Raw genomic sequence first — 18402 nt, forward strand, 5'->3', positions numbered from 1 at the left:
CATTTTTGGATTTACCTCAGTGGATGATCTAGCCCAATGTGTGTGTGTTTTCTTCAGCTTTAAACTCAATTTCAGTACAAGGCAGTGTTATTTTGAAAATTAAAAACTTGCTTTCAGGTGAAAGGATAAACTATTCTGGAAATAATTGTGCTGACAGCCACAGCGGTCACATGTTCTTTGATGCTCAAGCTTCACTCAGAGAATTCATTCCACGGTTGCTACTGATTCCGGATTGCCGCTGGCCCATTTATTTTCTATAAATTAATTATGGACTCTTAAAAACAAAATGTGAAGATAAATCATGATTTTCATCCTTTAATCTATAATCTTTATTTTTACCCATATAATAATCTGAATTCCTACACACAAGGATCCCATCAACTAAATAATTGTCTAAAATTTTCATTTGGATAAATGTTTTATGTTTTGCTCATTTATGGTCAATGTTTTAAACAGGATTGGATGCATTGATGACTGTTGTTCTGGAAGGAGCCTCTAAATTTGATGAGCTTCAGTTCATTGAGTTTGGAAAGGGATTCGACTACATGACTCAATTAACTATTGGCATGAGCAATATCGCCAAAGCACTGTCCAAGTATGTGGTAAGTCATTCAGAGAAGCTCCAGTGTGTCTAATTAGAGTTTTGATGAAGGCCCTAGTCATTTTCTTAAAGAACTGAACAAGGCTCACAACTGAACTGAGAAGAGTACAATAGTCATGGAGGGCAAGATTCTCTGGTATGCTCGGGCTGCTTTGTACCACCACTGGTGGCCTAGAGTCAACTTGCTCAGTCCACTGAAGTTTCCCATTGTGTGAGAGAATCTTCTCATGGTACTGGAGCAGCCCGCTTAGCTTGGCAGCTGTTGGTGCAAGGAGTGTGGCTGGGGAAGGGGCCAGGAGGAAGGAGTGAGGCTGCTCTAATTTAGCCTGGGACCAGCCCTGGTTGCCAGATAGCCCCAGGATCAGGGTGCTGCAAAGGCCTGCTGCACTGGGTGCTGCTCGGCCACAGCTGAGGATCTAGCCTGTAGAATACAAGGCACAATCCTGCTCCTCCTGAATTCAATGCAAAACTCTCAATGTCTTAAATGTGCTCAGGATCAGGGAAGTGTGAATGAAAAATGAAGTTTCACAGGTTGTTTCTTCCTCTTTTCAAGACTAACGTTGCTGAAAGGACGTGCTGTGCTGTTTTTTGCAAGTGCATTGGGGAGGAAGGTGGAATTGGACCCCGAGGGAATGAAGGAAATGAAGTAAGAATGTTTTTGTGATACTTCATCTGCATTGTAATTATACAGGGGCCAGCCAAGTCCAGGAAAATGGAAGTGTTGGAGCTTTATAGGAAGACTGTTTTATTGCCTTTGGTGTATCTATTCTCAGGGCTTGTCTACACTTAAAATCCTGCAGCTCTGGTGCTCCAGTATAGATACTGCCTATTCTGACAGGAGGGATTATGCCATCGGTGTAGGTAATCCATTCCCCGAGAGGCAGTAGCTAGGTAGACCAAACAACATGATCTATTAAAAAAAATCAAAATAAACTCCAAAGTTGAATTGGCTCCTAAGGCATTATAAAAAAATCTGAGATGAACAAACACAAAATACTCACAGCATAAATAGACCCTGTGTATACCACTGACTGGCACAACCATGCTGAAAAAATATACTCTAGTACAGGGGTGGGCAAACTGTGGACTGAGCTATTTTAAGCTGGCTCGCGAGCCACACCATGTGGCTCTGCCTGCTCCAGTGGGGCGCTGGGTCGGGGGCCGCACCACACGGCTCCCAGAAGCCACAGCATGGCCCCACTCCAGTTCCTATGCGCTCCAATGGGAGCTGCAGGGGCAGAGTGCAGAGCTTCCTGGCCACACCTCTGCATTGGAGCTGAAGAAGGGACATGCCACTGCTTCTGGGAGCCACTTGAGGTAAGCACTGCTCAGAGCCTGCACCCCCAAGCCTCTCCCTGCACCCCAACCCTCTGCCCCAGTTGTGATTCCCCTCCCACTCTCCAAACCCCTCAATCCCAGCCCAGAGCACCCTCCTACAACTCAGAACTCACATCCCCTCCTGCACCTAGGGTGACCAGACAGCAAATGTGAAAAATCGGGACAGGGGGTGGGGGGTAATAGGAGCGTATATAAGAAAAAGACCCAAAAATCAGGACTGTCCCTATAAAATCAGGACATCTGGTCACCCTACCTGTACCACAACCCCAATTTTGTGAGCATTCATGGCCCGCCATATAATTTCTATTCCCCGATGTGGCCCTGGGCCCAAAAAGCTCTATTAAGTCTAGCTGTATAAAATCAAACCGGTTGTAAAGCCTAAAGAAGATAGTGATTTTTCTCCTGTTGCTTTATTTGACTTTTTAAAAATTTGTCATTTGAAAAAAACCTGTCCAGATTCCACACTGCTCTACAGCCAAAATGCTTCTGAAATAAATGTAGTCAAACTTTACTAATTCAGGGTCACTGAGAATGAAAATGATGCTTAAAATTGTTGATTGGCTCTAGTTTTCAAGATATGCTATTGGGTCAGTATATATGACTCTTAACTTGGGAATGGTGGAGGATAAGTGAGTTATAAAGGGAAGGGATCTCAATTTAAACCAGAAATGACTAAAATACATCTTTGACTGGATCTATGAATAAATCTATGACTGGGTTTGGACAATACTTGCTTTTTAGGCAAAACATCGAAGACAAGTCTTAAAGCTGTTTTACTGCATAATGGCAATGTTTTGCCATCAATTCCAGTTGGTCATGCAGTCCATATGAAGGAAACCTATGACAACATGAAACAACTTTTGAGGTGCATAAACCACGACCAACATAAGTGGCAGCTTTGTGGCGATTTGAAGGTTGTTGCTCTCTTGCTTGGTCTGCAGACTGGATACACAAAGTACTGCTGTTTTCTCTGCGAATGGGATAGTTGTGCAAGAGATTCCCACTACATCAAGAAAGATTGGCCACTCCGACAGTCATTGGAGCCGGGGAGGAAAAGTGTTCAGCATCCACCACTTGTTGAATCAAGGAAGACTTTGTTACCACCCTTACACATCAAGCTGGGTCTGTTGAAGAACTTTGTCAAGGCCATTGACAAAACACAAGCAGCTTTCAAGTACCTCCATGGAAAATTTCCAAGGTTAAGTGAAGCTGAGATAAAGGAAGGTGTCTTTGTTGGTCCTCAGATTCGTGAACTTCTTCGAGATGATGCATTTGACCATGCACTGCGTGGCAAGGAAAAGACGGCATGGAAAGCCTTCCAGTTAGTGGCAATACATTTTCTCGGAAACAACAAGGCAGACAACTACAGGTTGTTGGTGGAAAACCTCCTCAAGGCATACAAAAGCCTTGGTTGCAACATATCACTAAAGATACATTTTTTTAACTCTCATCTAGATTTTTTTTTTCCACCGAACTGCAGAGCAGTGAGCGACGAGCACGGCAAGTGATTTCACCAGGACATTGCAACAATGGAGAAACGCTATCAGGGCAAATGGAGCCCATCAATGCTTGCAGACTATTGCTGGACAGTGACAGGAGATGCTCCATTTAATGAATACAAGAGACAAGCCAAGAAGCGCCGAGTAGACACTGAATAGGACTAAACTATGTACATAATAGTTTTGTGCCTTTTTGTTTCATAATAAATTTTATTTATATAACCCTTTTGCTGATTTTTAAAGTGTTACATAAACAGGACAGGTGAAATATTATCATGTAAAGCAACCACAAACACATGAAAAGACCTAGGTTTACAATTTATGATTAAAACTCTATCTACACAATATACATAGACATAAAATGTAAAAACTTAAATATCTTAGAAACAGTAGCCAATCAGTTGTTTTAATTGTCATATTTGAATTCAGCACATCAAAATACATAATAAATAGCACATTTTATCTCTGAAGCAGACGACTTCTCAAAAATTGTAGACCAGTGTAATGTTTAGGGATAGCTCAGTGGTTTGAGCATTGACCTGTTAAATCCAAGGTTGTAAGTTCAATTCTTGAGGGCAAAGATCTGGGGCAAAAATCTGTCCAGGGATTGGTCCTGCTTTGAGCAGGGGGTTGGACTAATGATCTCCTGAGGTCCCTTCCAACCCTGATATTCAATGACTCTCTTTTAGATGATTCTTTTATAATTCCTAAAACAGTGGTTCTCAAACTTTTTTTTCTTTTTGTGCACCACTTGAAAATTGCTGGGGGTCTCAGCAGACCACTTAATGATCTTTCCAAATGTTCTTTGTACCGTGATATAACTATTGTAAAGCGCTTTGGATAAAAGCTCTATATTTAAAAATTCTTTATCGTTTTTTGTTCTACAAATAAAAGTACACAACTCATATTTTAATATCAGTAGTCTTACCTTTCTAATGCAATTGATGTTTCCTCTCTCCTTCGCCGTGGCAGCCCCCAAGTTGGGGCTGGGCAGGAGGGGGGGGGGGGTCTCCCCTGCTGCGGCAGCCCCCAAGTTGGGGAAAGTTGCCTTTTTCGCAGGCCACCGCAGCCTTGCATGTCCCAAATTACCCCCACCCCCTCTTCGCACCCCACTGCCTCCTACCCCCTATTCCCTCCCCAAGGCCACCACCTCCACTAATTAGGTGGGTGGCTCTTCATTCTCTTGTGTGCGGCTGCCCAGCACACACCTTAGAGAGAACTCTCCACGGACCACCTGAATGGAGCTCATGGATCACTGATGTTCCATGAGAGAATCTCTGTCCTAAAAAGTTGAGATATTAAGAAATTAAAAGGATTCCTCCCTGCAGGTTATCCATTTATTCTGCTTTGCTGAACCCATTTCTCCATTTTTTTTTTAAGAGTGCTTTGAATACAGTTGACAAAGGAATGAAATGTGCAATGTACAAAATAAAACTGCCTTTGGCAAAATTTTAGCCATTCCTAAATAAAGTACTGTGTCAGGACAATCCTTAATAGTTTCACCTTTTTAAGCGAAGAGAATTTTAGTATTAATCTTTAGTTTTTCCGTCTGAATTTCAGGGACCTAAAGGTATAAAAGGCACTCGAGGACACTTAGGAGAAGAGGGAGAGCCGGTAAGTTATAACGTTTGATTACATTTTACTAAGAAAAAAATACTTCAAAACTAAGTGCCCATAAAGACTTTTTTTTTGGGGGGGGGGTAAGTATTTAAAAAATGTAATAACCTGATGGGGAAGGGGGGATTTCCTAATCTTGATACCAAAGAAATCATTCTGATAAAATAAAATGGTCATAGCTTTTTTTTAAAAAAACTGTCAAGATTCAGCACTTTGTCAATGTTTAATACTCTAGAATTGTAGGTAATTTAGAGTTCCTTCTCTTTTTTAATTTCTAAAAGAACTTGGGGATCTCTTGGAGAAACTTTTACATAAATTGTTAATTAAAATCCTGTTGGTCTACATGAGAATTCTAGGCTTACATTTTTTCCAAATATTAAGAAATTAAAATAATTCCTTCCTTGGTTCCTGCCTCAGTGCAGGGGCTGGACTTCTTGACTTCTCAAAGTACCTTCCAGGCCTAAATTTCTAAGATTCAATAAACAAAGGGAAAAAAGAAACTTAATTTTCAGCAAGTATGCAGGCAAGTATTTGCATGTGAACCAGGGCCGGCTCTGGCTTTTTTGCTGCCCCAGGCAAAAAAGCCTCCCGCCGTCCCCGGACCCCCCGGCGGGGAGCACGGCAGGGGAGGGCGGCGAGCCCGCCGCGGCTCCGCTCTCCCCAGCCGTCCGGAGCACCCCCCCCCTCCAGGTGCGCCCAAAGCACGTGCTTGGTCGGCTGGTGCCTGGAGCCGGCCCTCATGTGAACTAAATACTTACATGCAAAGTATGTGTACAAACTGGTGCACATACATTCCTATATAGGTGCCTATTTAGTTCGGAACTTATCTAGCCGTGTGTGTAAATAATATCCCCAATAGTATGCAAAGTAGGCACGGATTTGCATGCACATTCACTATTGGACTATGTAATCTTTGCTGTCTGCAAGCTGCTGAGACTGAGTACATGGCACAAGAAAGACATTAGGAAACTAATGTGCACCACTCCATTTATAAATCATTGGGTTTCATGCCTTCTGTGTTTCCATATACATGGCTTGATTCATCATTCGATTACTCCAGTGTGTAACCCATGGAGTTACATGGGTGTAAAACTGAGTAACCTGGTGGTGATTCAGGCCCAATAAAAGGAAACAGTATGTTCAGTTCTGACTATTTGTTTCAGATTAAGAAACACAACAGATAGGACGGATTATATTTCTGCTTTTTTCCACTCCCTTAAATAATACCTGTTAATGGTGTGGCTCCTGGGTTACTGCTTGTAGCGGAATGTACTTGGGTGCACTCAGACAGAAAATAACAGCACAGCGCATGAATGTAGTCTGACAAGTAAAACAAATCTAATTTGGAGTCACGATACTATGGAGCAGATTCACGGCCCCACTTGCTTTGCACTGCTCAGGTGGGGCAAAGGGAGTAGACTCTGCCCTCATCTCCCCTTGGAGAGTCCCATGAGGGTGTAGAGCCAGCATGGCTCCTGCACCACACCAGACTCCTGTGTAACTGAGAGCAGAATTCGGCCTTTGGATTGTGCTCACTGAAAAAAAACATGGATTGATTATTTTTCTTGCCCACTGAGCCTAGGCCTTCATTGCAGCAACACCCTCTTCCTCCTCTGGCCCTCCCCTCCCGCCGCACCGTCTCTTCTCTTCCCACCCACCACCCTCCCAGCAGGAACTCTCTAATAGAGTAGTATTAAGAGCAGAATGAAGGAAAGTGCCCCACTGCTATCTGTAATGGAGGTGAGCAACAATAATTGTCTATTTGCTTTTTCAATTCAGAACTTTCTTTTGCATTATGCAAAGTGATTACACTTGGTATGAAACTCTTATATAACGATCAGAAGCTTGTAATGTTTTGTAAGCACTCTGGAGCGAAACTACAGCAGTTTTAACTGCACAAGCACTTAGCTCAATCTGAGTCTGCTCAGGCTTCTGAAACATGTAGTTTATGCGGGGGCTTTCTCAGAGATTTACCATATTCATTAACATACACGCTCCCTTTCTAGTATTACATCTCATGAATATAGTCATCCCCTGATCAAACACGTGATCACTCTCCTTACAAACTTCATATTTCATTTACTAGGCAGGATATACTGAGATGTGTTTTTCATTCTCTCTCTTTCAGGGTTCAAGAGGACTGCGTGGAACAAGGGGAGAGCAAGGGAATAAGGGATGTGATGGTAGTAGAGGTCCTAAAGTAAGAATCTACTGACTTTACTTTAGCTCAGCAAAATGTCTTTGCATTTATTTTTTGTTTACCTCATTCAAACAAATATTTGTTGTAATTCTTTTCAGGGATTCCAAGGAATATCTGGTGAAAAGGTACAGTACTGATGCACTTATTTTCTGAAAAACTTTGTGTTGATTTGACTACAAATCAGGTGAGATGGCTGAAAGCATAAATAAGAAATAAAAGTGCATTAAAGGAGGAGGGAGAAGAGAAAAGGTATACCCTCACCTTCATATAGACACATTGTCTTAATTCATCTTCCCGTGTAAGTATCCTTAAGTTTGAAGATCTTTGGGATGAGCCTGATGCTGTTCAAAAGCTCAATCCTGTGGTCTTTACCCAGGAGTAGTTTTGTTGACTCTCAAGAGAATAGAATCCGATGCTAAGTGATTCTTGGATTTATCACACTGCAAATTATTTTTGTTTAATTCAGGGTTTAAGGATTAACTTTTGCTTTCTGCAGGAAGATTGTAAAAACTTACTGTGACCCCTGGTGCCTAGGCAGCCCTCACTGGAAATGCCAAGGTCAGGGCAGGCTGCAAAAAGGAGAGCAGATTCTCCCAAAGACTGGTCGTTAACACTGAAATAAACTCACCAACCAGTCACAAACTGTGCTTCTGATCTTCCCCCACTGGTTATCAAGAAGCAAAAAAAAAAAAAAAAAAAAGAAAGAAATCACACAGCCCCTTTATTGCATTCCAGTTCTCTGGCTCCCAGTCAGCACCTAGGTCCAGTCCAGTGAGTTATTTTAAAACTCTGGTCACATATACAAAATGTTCCTCTGACCCCAAAGGGCCAACCATGTTACTGGGTCAGGTATAGGTTTGGATCTTACCCTAAATACCATGCTGCCAGGCAGTCTTTTAGTGTGTCAAACTAAAGATTTATTACAAAGAGAAAAGAACAAGAAGAGAGTTGTAAAATGGTGAAGCAATCAAATACATACAGAGACTTCAACGTCCATATATTGGGTTCTTAGCAGTATTGGTAAGTTTGCTGTCTTGAAAGTCCCTCTGGAACACATCCACAGCTTGGATGGGTCATTCAGTCCTTTGTTCAGAGCCTCAGTTATAGAAAAGTTACTGCAGAGACCAGAAGCAAGATTGAAGACAAGAAGCAGGATTGAAGACAAAATGGAGATGATGATGCAGCCAGCTGCCTTTTAAATTTCTTTAGCCATGTGGCTTGTACTACTTTTGTTCCAAACACAAGTTGTCCAGCACAGGCCATGGAAAAACCTTAGTTCTGTCCATAGGCATGCCCCTATAGGCCTTGCTAAGTCATAAGGTGTCTTCCCTGGTTCCTTTCAGTGGGTTCATTGTACAGTCAATGGACGTTGATGGGCCATCAAACAGGCTAGGCAGTGCTGATGCCAATCTGTCTCGGGTGTCACCCATAAAAACAGCACAAGTTTGGAAATAGAGATGCCTTCATATCTATATAACTCACAATACAAAGGTGATACAAACATATAAATAAGATTATTATACTTGGCAAATTGTAACGCATTTGCAGAAACCTCACATGTCATGTCTGGTCAGATTCATTGTATTTTATAATATTGGTGTCAACAATATCATAGTGTCCCACATAATCCATACAGCGTCTCACTTGCATTGAATTATAGAAATATTCACGTTACTGAAAATATAATTTGACGTGACTATTGCCACATGGAGCCAGTACCCTATTAGCAATTATGCAGGGCCATTATGTATTGCTTTTGTTTAAGACACCAGTTTTACAGTCAAGAAAAAACAAGTCATTAAAAACAAAATACATGTCCCTGTTAAGGCTTCCATGTGACATAAAGAAAAAGAAATGTACTGGAATGACATAAAAGTTGAGTATCATTTTGACTTTCAGCTTATATTTATCTTACTGGTCTTTTTATTGGTAAATACTGTTCATGTTGGTCTCTTCCTCCTCATTCATTGTAGTGGTCACTTTAACTTTGGAAGTCTATCTGGACCCTTAAAGTTGACCAATAGCCTGGAGCATCAAAGGAAAATAAATGTGCAGATGTACTATTTTACAGCCTCATTCTGCTCCTGTTCAAGTCCATGACAGCCAGGGGACGTCAGTGAGTGTACTACTGGGGTTTTAATCCCTTTTAGCCTGTTTTGAGGGTTGGACATGGTGTCTATTCTACTGTTGTACTTAGGGCAGATGTGAGAAATGAGATATTAAGCATTAATTTGTATATTTTTAAAATCTGGATGGCTTTGGCTTCCATGGTCAGCTATGGGAGTTCACATGGACACCATCTTTGCTGGACTGAGAGCACATAGTGGTTATTTAGATCACTGGGTCTTATATAATCCCTATCACTTTTGCTACCTCAGGGAGATGACGGGGACAACGGGATTGATGGAATTAATGGAGAGCAGGTAAATAGTTTTGCTTCTCATTTTCTGTTGACATCAATGAATGTTTTTTAAAATATGAAAACATTACTACTTTTTTTTTTTCATTAAGGGATCACTTGGGTATCCAGGAAAGATGGGAGAAAAGGGTGACCCAGGCTACATGGTAATGATTTTTATTATCTTATTTGGGCAGATTTGAATTTGAGAGCAATCAGATAGGTATCTCATGAGGCTGTCCCAGTGAAAAAAACTTTAACTAAATACCTGGAGAGGGGAATGGTTTGATACATCAGTAAATTTGTGGTATTTCAGCTTATTAGAACTGGCATCAGAACACTAGTCATAATTTGTGTTGCATTAGAAATGGGGTGATCCATCTCTGCATAATCTCTAAGGTATTGTTTTGCTTGAAAATGTCCATTGTAAAGTTGTTCCATACAAAATGTTTCTACTTCAGAGGTGTTAGAACAAATGTAGAATCTGAAAATGTCGACACCAAAAAGCTCCCCTTTAGGGCCAGAATTGATCTATATTTAGTGGCAAAAACTCCATTAATGCAGAGTTAAGGTTATTTGGTGGTATGTCGTCCCTTGCAGAGTGTTGAGCTGAGCAAAACTCAAACGTCTGAAAAGAGGGAAATGCAGAGTTGAGGTTGCATGGGCAACCTTATTCAGCATTGTGCCCCATAACAAACACCACTTCATTCTGCCAGCCTGATAGTCCACCTCCTTTTACAACCCATACACTCTCATTTAACTCTGCATTAATGGAGTTTTTTGCTATTTAATTTCCTAGTTTTTTTTTAATCAGGAAAAATGTCAGTAGTCATTTGGGCAGTTGTACATACCAGGTCCTGCAATCAGTCGGCAATCCTCATGCCATGATGTACTCCTTGCTCTACAACAAACTCCTGCAACCTCGTGATCCAGGTATGTTGGCAACCCTGGCAGTGCACATAGTGGTCAAGGTACCTGTGCTGTGAGTTTCAAACCTCTGCACTGTCTGTCTTTGAAAACCCCATGGTATTCTGCCCTAAGATCAGGAAGTGGCCACTGGCACCCCCACTGGCAAGTGAAATGCAGACTTTTTTTTTTTTCCCAAGCAACAATCCAAGGTTTGGCTACCACCCATCCTCATTACCCAACCCATCTGCAAATGCAACCTCTTCCTCTCCCTCCCACCTCACCTACACAGTCCTCTGCTTCCATCTTCTCCCCATCCAATATAACACAAATTTTGGTTAGACCGACTGCTGATTATCCTGTTGTGTTCACAGTAAGCCTTCCCATAAAATAAAGTCCTGTATTATAACAGAGAACTTGTAGCAAGCAACATGAGTTATTTAATTCTTTATTGCACAGCTGTACAAAGGTTCAGACTAGAAATATCAGTGATGGGGTGTTCACCAGGGCAGTGGCATTGGCACATTCCCTCAAACTACTCAGGCATCCATAAAATGGCTGCATAGAAACCCTCTCACAGTTTTTTCGTTATTGGCTGTAATCCTGCCATACTGCATGTCTGGAAGCAAAGAAGTGAATGTGTTCTTAAATACCATTCACAATTTGGGTCCCCCAAAGACTTAATGGGAGCCATGCACTACCTTGGGTAAAAAATGACCAATGGAGACCATTTTGACCTGCATCACTGCAATAGTTTGATCTCTAGCTCTGCATAAAAACAACCCACCTAGAAACTTTGGAAAAATGGCTGTTTTCCTCAGGGCATATACCTCTAGAACCCCAGGCTCAAATGACCCCAAATGTGGGTCACTCCCACAAGTTCTAGCAAATTGCAAGAATATCCATGCGAACATTCAGACTTCAGAGCACTTAGACGCCTCAGCTTTAAACTAGGGTAGTGGGATGATGGCAGGAAAGGGGTCCCCTGCACATCCCTCTGCAGCGTAGGAGGCTCTGAAAGGTGTGAAGTGGCTCAGTCCTGTCAGTGTAAAGCTCTCGGCTAGACGAGAACACCCCATGGAGGTGAGTGCCACCTGAAACAGCTGTGTGTGTCAATGGCTCCATTCACCGTAGTGGGTGTTCCCATCCCGCTCCTGAGTGCTTTCCAGCCTGTGATATGCATGAAGTAGACTTGTTCTCAGCTTCCCAATCAAAGGGGCAGGACTTCCCCAGATACTGGTTCATGTGGGGTGCAGGAAAGAGGACTCATTCACTTCTAAAAGGGCAACCCCCCCTCCCAAACCTGGCTTACATGATGCTGGGGGGAGGGAAGATCCAACCCTCATAGATTAGTACAGGGCCCTCAGATCCTGGCACACATGGAGGGAGCAGCAAGAGGGGCTCAGGCACCCAGAGGGGCATGGCATCTAAATCCCAGATCATAAGAGGAGGGGCTTAGATCTCCCCTAGAGGGGTAAGAGCCCTCTAACCCTTGGCATACAGATAGGGGGAGAATGTGGGGCTGATAAGTGCCACTGCTCCTCTTGTCCCCTAGATCCTGCCACACACCCTCACATCCCCCTTCCTAGTGCCTGATCCCTTCACTCCCCCCAAGCCTCCCTCAGCTGAGACCCCAGCCTCTCTCCCCCGCATTCCAGTTTATCCTCCTCCCCATAACACCCCTCCCTTGCTGCAGCCCCAAACTCCTCACCCGCTAATCTCCCACTGTTCTGCCCCCTGCTTTCCCCCTCACTGCCCAGGAAGTCTTCACGTGTCTGATTTTTCTCCCAAAGACTTTGGGCAGGGGAGTGTGGGGGGATGGTGTGCAGTGGCAGAGCTGGGGCTCAAGGGGTTGGGTGCATTGGGTGAGCTGTGGAGTACACAGGGGTTGGGTGCCGTGGTAAAGCTGGGGCTGCAGGAGAGTCGGGGTGCTCTGGCATAGCTGGGGCTTGGCATGCCTTCCTCACCTGAGTCTCCAACATCCCCTGCCTGCCCTACCATCCACCCCTCATTGCAGCCCCAAACCCCTATTCTTCCTCTTCTCCACTCCTAATACACTTCCACACCCAGGACCAGATGACTGGAGGGTAGCTAATGCAAGGCCGATTTTATTTATTTATTTTTAAGAAAGGCTCCAGAGGCGATGCTGGCAATTACAGGCCAGCAAGCCTAACTTCAGTACCAGGCAACTTGGTTGAAACTATAGTAAAGAACAGAATGATCAGGCACCTAGATGGACATGATTTGTTGTACAACGTGGCTTTTGTAAAAGGAAATAAAAAATACTTTTCAAAGCAGGCAAAGCCTGTCACAGGGCTGAGAAATAGAACCCTCAGCTGCAACTGGCTCAGGTGCCTACACAGCTGAGCTGCACCCGCTACTACAGAGCGTACACTGATTGATGTGGCCAGGTTTCCATTTCTCACTATGCAGGATTTGGGCTAATGGAGCTATGTAAACTTATAAACCAATGGCTGTGGCCCCAGTTCAATCCCTTCTTACATGGGGTTCTCTACAAGCAGGTTCCTCTGGAATTGAATGTTAGTCTGCTGAAACCAATGTCAAGATTTGATCAGTTCAATATAGTTTCACCTCAGGCTGGTTCTGAGAGTTCACTATGATTAACTGAAGCGGGTACTCACTGTTTTTAGGGAAACTGATAATGTGCAGAGCATACAGTTATTCATCATAACCACCTTGCAAAGTGCTGATTTTTACAGCCTTCTAAATGCAGTTTTATTTATTTATTGATTGAGCACCTCACTGTGTGTGACATTGTGCTAAACACAAGCTTGATAAATCTTCCACTGGCTGGAGTGGATCTCACACTTAGACTAATTAACTGAAAAGCAAAAGCATTTAATGGTATAAAATGTTGGGGTGGGGAGGAGAAAGGGGGCTTGTGTAACTCAGTGAACATAATTATAAAAGCAAAACTGGGTTTAAAAAAAAACAGATTCTGTACTGTGCTTGTTGAGGAACAGATTCTGCTCCTCTTAAATTAATTACTTTACTCTGCAAGTGACTCCAATGGGATTAATTGGATTAAGGTACAACTCACGGTGAATAAAGTATGGCAATATCTGGTCCATGACATGTACTTACTCTGAGGGCACTTGCTAAATTATTAGTGTTACTACCAAGGGATCTCACAATACTGGGTGTTTGGGCAACAAAATGGCAGATGAAATTCAAGACTGATATGCACAAAGTAATGCACATTGTAAAAAAATAATTGCAACTACACATATCACCCTGGGTAGTTATCTGAAAACTTCAGCTCATTGTGCAGCAGTGGTCAAAAAGGCTATCAGGAAAGGTTTAAAAAAAAAAGTCTGAAAAGATCATAATGCCATTATATAAACCTGTGGTGCACCTTCCTCCCTTGAATCCTATGTCCAGTTCTGGTCACCCCTTCTCAAAAAGGATAGAGTGGAGCTGGAAAAGATTCAGAGAAGGGCAACAAAGATGATTAAAGGTATGGAATGGCCTTCATATGAGGAGAGACCAAAGGGTACGTCTTCAATACCCGCCAGATGGGCGGGTAGTGATTGATCTATTGGGGATCGATTTTATCGCATCTAGTGTAGACACGATAAATCGATCCCCGATTGCTCTGCCGTCGACTCCGGAATTCCACCGCGGTGAGAGGCGGAAGCGGAGTCAACGGGGTAGCGGCGGCAGTCGATCCTGCACCGTGAGGATGCGAGGTAAGCCGAACTAAGATGCATCGACTTCAGCTACGCTATTCTCATAGCTGAAGTTGTGTATCTTCAGTGGATTTTCCTCCCCCGTCCTCGGAGGTGTTCCGAATCAACTCCACAGTCTGGAACTGTATTTTGTGAAGTCCGGTGACTTGATAATCGATTAAACAAAATCCTGGATGCAAACAACCCTGAACCTGGGGAGTTTCAAAATCTGTTTTAAAATGCTGGGACTTGTTCCTGTCTCTTGTTTTGTTAACATCAGCAGGAAAATGATTGTTCAGATTCTCACTCAGCCATTTTATGATTTCAGGGCAGTCCAGGGCCAAGAGGACTCCCTGGTGAGCGTGGTGAGAGGGGCTTACGAGGAGATCATGTAAGTTTTCCTAGGTGCAAATCTATTCTATATTACACATGTATGACTCTGTGGGGTTCACCCAGAGCAGTAAGGGAGGGAGGGGTTGTGTCACCCTGGGTGCTTCTGTGCTGTGCAGCTTTGGCTCAAAGCCCTGGCACCAGCAGCCTGCTCACAACACAATGGCCTCACCCTGGCTGCCACCAGCCTGGTTACTCTTTGCAGTGTGACGCCAACAGCCCTTCCAGTCCTGAGTCTCCCCAAAACCATCTCCCCTGCAGTGTCCAGATCTTCTCACTGGATTCTCACACAACTATCAGGTTTGCTGCCTCCAAAGAGCAGAACACATATGAGCCTGGTAGTTTGGCTGAGGGATTTTAACCTTCAGTTTAATACAGAGCGCTGAGATGGTTTTGTAATAAAACAAGAATAAGTTGATTAACAAAGAACAGAGCTTTAAGTGATAATAAGTAAGACTAGAAGAGACAAGTTTAGTGACAAATCAAACAAAACAAAACCTGCTTTCTAATGACTACAACTTAATTTCAGCAAGTTGCAATCATTGTTTAAGCAGGTTTCTCACCTGTAGTCAGTTTCCAGCTACTCTTTCCTCCTGGGCGAAGAGGTTCCACTTTTCATGCTGCTCCCCCTTGTCTCCTAGGTGATGGATACCCCAAAGTCTTTAGCAGTTGCTTATATCCTCAAAGTTTATCTTTGTTTTCAAAGTCAGGAAGCCCAAATGATCTTCCTGTGATACTTCAGGCAAATGATTAGCCCGTTGTTCTTGGTCACACCTGTCTTGATTTGCAACTGAGCCCAAGAGGAATTGGTCATTCTTCTTTGTCTGGAAAAAACCTGTTTTGCCTTGTTCGTCTGTTGACCGATTCTAAAATATAATATCAGAGAGTATCTATAATTTCACATACAGTGTTATTACTTACATTTCACAGTGGTATTAATCATCAGTGTGGTGTTTTCAAATGATATGTTACAAGACACTTTTTAGACAAATATTGTGTGTGAGGTGCAGAGAGCTGGCCAGGCCAATTGACTCCTAGTCCTATACCACAGGGCCCCTTGGCATTGGGGTGCTCTTAGGATCACAACATTAAGGATGTGAATCTAATCTCAGAACCTCACTTATGGTGCACAAGAAAGTGAATAAACTTGCATGGAGTAAAAGCATCTGTTCAGATCTGCATGGGAATATGATATTCTTTCAAAGGTATGTTAGGACAGACGTGCGTGACTATTGTACTGTAATCCCAACGATGAGGATAATAGATCACATAAACCTAGCAGATCTTAGCCTTTCACAATAATTATTTTCACATTCCTTATCTGAGACTAGTACATCTGGGACATTTCATGAGCCCAAGATATCCCATATGCTATACTTTCTGGAACAAAAAATGCACATGATCCTCCTTAAATGCCTAATCTCAACACCATGAATTTGTCTATATGTGGCTATGCAGATCTGTCAGTTGCCTGAGAGACCTACAAGAAAAATCCAGTACTATGGGACATCCTGTGGCTTTATGATACTCTCTTTGTGGGGATTTTGTATCCATTCACTAGTGAATGAATTATGCTTATTCCTACACCAGTATGGAATTGTATTGCCCTAGGTAAAGATACCATGATGATAAGCAGTGTATAAAGGTAATCTTTGTCAGACATGACATAGGGCTAAATCCTGCAGTCTTTTCCATTCTTCTTTCAGGGCCCAGTGCTGAAAGGTGCTGAGCATCCACTATGAGATATGACGTGCTGTCAATTCCCATTGAGAGTAAATGGGAGTGGGGCGCACTTACCTCTATTCCTCCTGCGTGCTGGTACTTTTTTGAATCAGGACCATTGTAGGATTTAGCCTTTGGATGGTGATCTTGTACTGTTGAATGATTACTTATAAAACAGAAGAAAAATGTACAGCTCAGGATGAGGTTTGTTTTTTAAATAAACCAGAATATTCCTCTGTTTCAGAACATAATATTTAGGAGAACATTGATGAATGGAAATTACATAATGTGTGAAAAGGGACTGCAGTGTTTTCTTATGTTTATGGTAGCGTGCCTCTCAGGGAATTGAAAGAGTTCTCACTCCACTCCTTGAGTGGCATACCCTGAGGGCGTGACCTGTCATAGTCCACAGGCCAGCTTGTGAGAGTCTGACTTCACTGAAAGGTGTGTCATATATCAGGAAATGCTACAACCCTAGCTGCTAATCATTGTTGTACTTATTGGTCAGGTATAGCATTGCTGGGCTAGGTGAAAATTAGAAATGTAACCATCACAAATAGAATATGAGAAATGGAGGGGAAATATTACAAATACATTGTATTTCCTGTTTGTTCATATCTTGAATTAGCTCCCGGACTCTGCGGATTCATCTGAAGATAATGTATTTCTCATATAATTCCAATCAGTTGTTTGTCATTGTTATAATTATTACTATTCGTTTATAGTAGCACCCACAATTTGCTAAGGACTTCTCTGACATTCTAATAGAGGTTGTCCCTGCTCCAAGGAGCTCACAGTCAAAGGCTAGAGGCAGACTGGCAGGCAGAAGTTAGGGGAATGGGAAAGGAAACAACGAACAGTGATGTCTTTAAATTCAAGTCAGTTAGATGCACTGTAAACAGCTTGGCAAAAGTGGGACTTTAAGGGGGAAAGAGGAACAAGGTAGAAGGCTTGCCAATGGTCTCATGGAGGTTGCATAGGGGCTTCCTGGAAAAAGGCGCTGAGGTGGTTGTGTGAGAAGCTGACAGATGAGCAAACAAGTGGGATAGGGGTGAGGGCAGGACACATTGACAAGCTTGAATAAATATGGAGATGCAGAATTCTAGGATGCCAAAGTGGATGGGGAGCCAGTGAGGGGAGTGACCTCATCAAATCAGTAGGGAAAGAAGATGCATTCTGTCTGGTGTGACCAGGAGCGGCTCCAGGCACCAGCACGCCAAGCACGTGCCTGGGGCGGCAAGCCCTGGGGGCGGCCTGCTGTTCGCCACGAGGATGGTAGTCAGGCTGCCTTCGGCGGCATGCCTGCGAGAGGTCCGTCGGTCCCGTGGTTTCAGCGGCAATTCGGCAGCAGGTACGCTGAAGCCGCGGGACCGGGGACCTCCCGCAGGCATGCCGCCGAAGGCAGCCTGCCTACCGTGCTTGGGGCGGCAAAATACATAGAGCCACCCCTGGGTGTGATGAGGGCCTGACCGAGCAACATCGCTGTGGAAATCACTATAAAAGGACAGATGTTGTAGTTGGTGAGGAGGAGAAAACACCAGGAGATGGCGGCAGGGCTGCCCTGTACTTCCAGTGTGTTCAAAGAGCTCAGTGTCACCTGTGACATTTCTAATACTTGAGTTTTTTTAGTTTTTTCATGTTTTTTTAAGGGTGCCCTTGTGGTTAAAGTTTGCCCCACCACCAAGACTAAGGCTACATCTACACTACGGGGGGGGGGGGTCGATTTAAGATACGCAAATTCAGCTACGCGAATAGCATAGCTGAATTCGACGTATCGCAGCCGACTTACCCCGCTGTAGGGACGGCGGCAAAATCGACCTCTGCGGCTTCCCGTCGACGGCGCTTACTCCCACCTCCGCTGGTGGAGTAAGAGTGTCGATTTGGGGATCGATTGTCGCGTCCCAACGGGACGCGACAATCTATCCCCGAGAGGTCGATTTCTACCCGCCGATTCAGGCGGGTAGTGTAGACCCAGCCTCAGTGCCATATGCTCCCTTCGAGCTGCAGTGCCCACAAAGGACTTCCACTGAATCAAGTGGGAA

General features: G+C 43.5%; 1 pseudogene; it reads left to right on the forward strand.

Moving 5' to 3' along the window:
- Positions 1–18402, forward strand: part of LOC101939949 (collagen alpha-6(VI) chain-like) — an 81623-nt pseudogene that overhangs the window by 19801 nt on the left and 43420 nt on the right.

This window comes from Chrysemys picta, chromosome 2, assembly GCF_011386835.1.
Source record: "Chrysemys picta bellii isolate R12L10 chromosome 2, ASM1138683v2, whole genome shotgun sequence".
Lineage (NCBI taxonomy): Eukaryota > Metazoa > Chordata > Testudines > Emydidae > Chrysemys > Chrysemys picta.